We start from the raw sequence: 3,557 nt of genomic DNA, 5'->3' as shown, positions 1-3,557 counted from the left end.
TCTGCAAAACGATGTCGCGTGCTGCGGTATGCGGAGAAACTAAAAGCAACGTAGTAGAACACAGATGAAGCTTCTAAGTTGATGTAATAGCCAGTAAGAAGCAGTACATTTCAAGTTTTAGGTATTGATTATTGACTTTTTAGCTGGCTTTGTTGCCTTGGACATGAGCTAGGACCTTAAGATTCTGCATGGAAGGAGGACTAGCAGCCGAGTAGCACGGGAGAATGTGAAAAGTGTTCATATGTAGTAAAAACCTGAGACATCCGTCCGTTTTCGTCATTTGTTATCGAATCGACTTAAAGCCACATCGTCACATTGGCCGCTCTTCTCTCTGAAACGGTTGTACTTATCGTCTACAAAACTATGTCGCGTGCTGCGGTATACGGAGAAACTAAAAGCACCGTAGGAGAACACACATGAAGCTTCTAAGTTGATGTAATAGCCAGTAAGAAGTAGTACAATTCAAGTTTTAGGTATTGATTATTGACTTTTTAGCTGGCTTTGGTGCCTTGGACATGAGCTAGGACCTTAAGATTCTGCATGAAAGGAGGACTAGCAGCCGAGTTGCACGGGAGAATGTGAAAAGTGTTCATATGTAGTAAAAACCTGAGAAATCCGTCCGTTTTCGTCATTTGTTACCGAATCGACTTAAAGCCAGATCGTCACATTGGCCGATCTTCTCTCTGAAACGGTTGTACTTATCGTCTGCAAAGCTATGTCGCGTGTTGCCGTAGGCGGAAACAGGAAAAGCACCATAATAGAACACAGATGAAGCTTCTAAGTTGATGTAATAGCCAGTAAGAAGTAGTCCAATTCAAGTTTTAGGTATCGGTTATTGACTTTTTAGCTGGCTTTGGTGCCTTGACCATGAGCTAGGACCTTAAGATTCTGCATGAAAGGAGGACTAGCAGCCGAGTTGCACGGCAGAATGTGAAAAGTGTTCATATGTAGTAAAAACCTGAGAAATCCGTCCGTTTTCGTCATTTGTTATGGAATCGACTTAAAGCCAGATCGTCACATTGGCCGCTCTTCTCTTGGAAACGCTTGTACTTATCGTCTGCAAAACTATGTCGCGTGCTGCGGTATGCGGAGAAACTAAAACCATCGTAGGAGAACACACATGAAGCTTCTAAGTTGATGTAATAGCCAGTAAGAAGTAGTACAATTCAAGTTTTAGGTATTGATTATTGACTTTTTAGCTGGCTTTGGTGCCTTGGACATGAGCTAGGACCTTAAGATTCGGCATGAAAGGAGGACTAGCAGCCGAGTTGCACGGGAGAATGTGAAAAGTGTTCATATGTAGTAAAAACCTGAGAAATCCGTCCGTTTTCGTCATTTGTTATCGCATCGACTTAAAGCCAGATCGACACATTGGACGCTCTTCTCTCTGAAACGGTTGTACTTATCGTCTGCAAAGCTTTGTCGCGTGCTGCGGTATGCTGAGACACTACAAGCACTATAGTAGAACACAGATGAAGCTTCTAAGTTGAGGTAATAGCCAGTAAGAGGTAGTACAATTCAAGTTTTAGGTATTGAATATTGACCTTTTAGCTGGCTTTGGTGCCTTGGACATGAGATAGGACCTTAAGATTCTGCATGAAAGGAGGACTAGCAGCCAAGTTGCACGGGAGAATGTGAAAAGTGTTCATATGTAATAAAAACCTGAGACATCCGTCCGTTTTCGTCATTTGTTATCGAATCGACGTAAAGCCAGATCGTCACATTGGCCGCTCTGCTCTCTGAAATGGTTGTACTTATCGTCTGCAAAGCAATGTCGCGTACTGCGGTATTCGGAGACACTAAAAGCACCACAGTAGAACACAGATGAAGCTTCTAAGTTGATGTAATATCCAGGAAGATGTAGTACAATTCAAGTTTTAGGTATCGATTATTGACTTTTTAGCTGGCTTTGGTGCCTTGGACATGAGCTAGGACCTTAAGATTCTGCATGAAAGGAGGACTAGCAGCCGAGTTTCACGGGAGAATGTGAAAAGTGTTCATATGTAGTAAAAACCTGAGAAATCCGTCCGTTTACGTCATTTGTTATCGAATCGACTTAAAGCCAGATCGTCACATTGGCCGCTCTTCTCTCTGAAACGGTTGTACTTATCGTCTGCAAAGCTATGTCGCGTGCTGCGGTATGCTGGGACACTAAAAGCACCATAGTAGAACACAGATGAAGCGTCTAAGTTGATGTAATACCCAGTAAGAATTAGTACAATTCAAGTTTTAGGTATTGATTATTGACTTTTTAGCTGGCTTTGGTGCCTTGGACATGAGCTAGGACCTTAAGATTCGGCATGAAAGGAGGACTAGCAGCCGAGTTGCACGGAAGAATGTGAAAAGTGTTCATATGTATTAAAAACCTGAGAGGTCCGTCCGTTTTCGTCATTTGTTATCGAAGCGACTTAGAGCCAGATCGACACATTGGCCGCTCTTCTCTCTGAAACGGTTGTACTTATCGTCTACAAAGCTATGTCGCGTGCTGCGTTATGCGGAGACACTAAAAGCACCATAGTAGAACACAGATGAAGCTTCTAAGTTGATGTAATAGCCAGTAAGAAGTAGTAGAATTCAAGTTTTAGGTATCGATTATTGACTTTTTAGCTGGCTTTGGTGCCTTGGACATGAGCTAGGACCTTCAGATTCTGCATGAAAGGAGGACTAGCAGCCGAGTTGCACGGGAGAATGTGAAAAGTGTTCATATGCAGTGAAAACCTGAGACATCCGTCCGTTTTCGTCATTTGTTATCGAATCGACTTAAAGCCAGATCGTCACATTGGCCGCTCTTCTCTCTGATACGGTTGTACATATCGTCTGCAAAGCTATGTCGCGTGCTGCGGTATGCTGAGACACTACAAGCACCTTAGTAGAACACAGATCAAGCTTCTAAGTTGATGTAATATCCAGTATGAAGTAGTACAATTCAAGTTTTAGGTATTGAATATTGAATTTTTAGCTGGCTTTGGTGCCTTGGACATGAGCTAGGACCTTAATATTCGGCATGAAAGGAGGACTAGCAGCCGAGTTGCACGGGAGAATGTGAAGAGTGTTCATATGTAGTAAGAACCTGAGAAATCCGTCCGTTTTCGTCATTTGTTATCGAATCGACTTAAAGCCAGATCGTCACATTGCCCGCTCTTCTCTCTGAAACGGTTGTACTTATCGTCTGCAAAGCTATGTCGCGTACTGCGGTATTCGGAGACACTAAAAGCACCATAGTAGAACACAGATGAAGCTTCTAAAATGATGTAATAGCCAGTAAGAAGTAGTACAATTCAAGTTTTAGGTATCGGTTATTGACTTTTTAGCTGGCTTTGGTGCCTTGGACATGAGGTAGGACCTTACGATTCTGCATGAAAGGAGGACTAGCAGCCGAGTTGCACGGGAGAATGTGAAAAGTGTTCATATGTAGTAAAAACCTGAGAAATCCGTCCGTTTTCGTCATTTGTTATCGAATCGACGTAAAGCCAGATCGTCACATTGGCCGATCTTCTCTCTGAAACGGATGTACTTATCGTCTGCAAAGCTATGTCGCGTGCTGCGGTATGCTGAGA

Source organism: Schistocerca gregaria, unplaced genomic scaffold (assembly GCF_023897955.1).
Source record: "Schistocerca gregaria isolate iqSchGreg1 unplaced genomic scaffold, iqSchGreg1.2 ptg000357l, whole genome shotgun sequence".
Classification (NCBI taxonomy): Eukaryota; Metazoa; Arthropoda; class Insecta; order Orthoptera; family Acrididae; genus Schistocerca; species Schistocerca gregaria.
Note: the sequence above shows the minus strand (reverse complement) of the source record.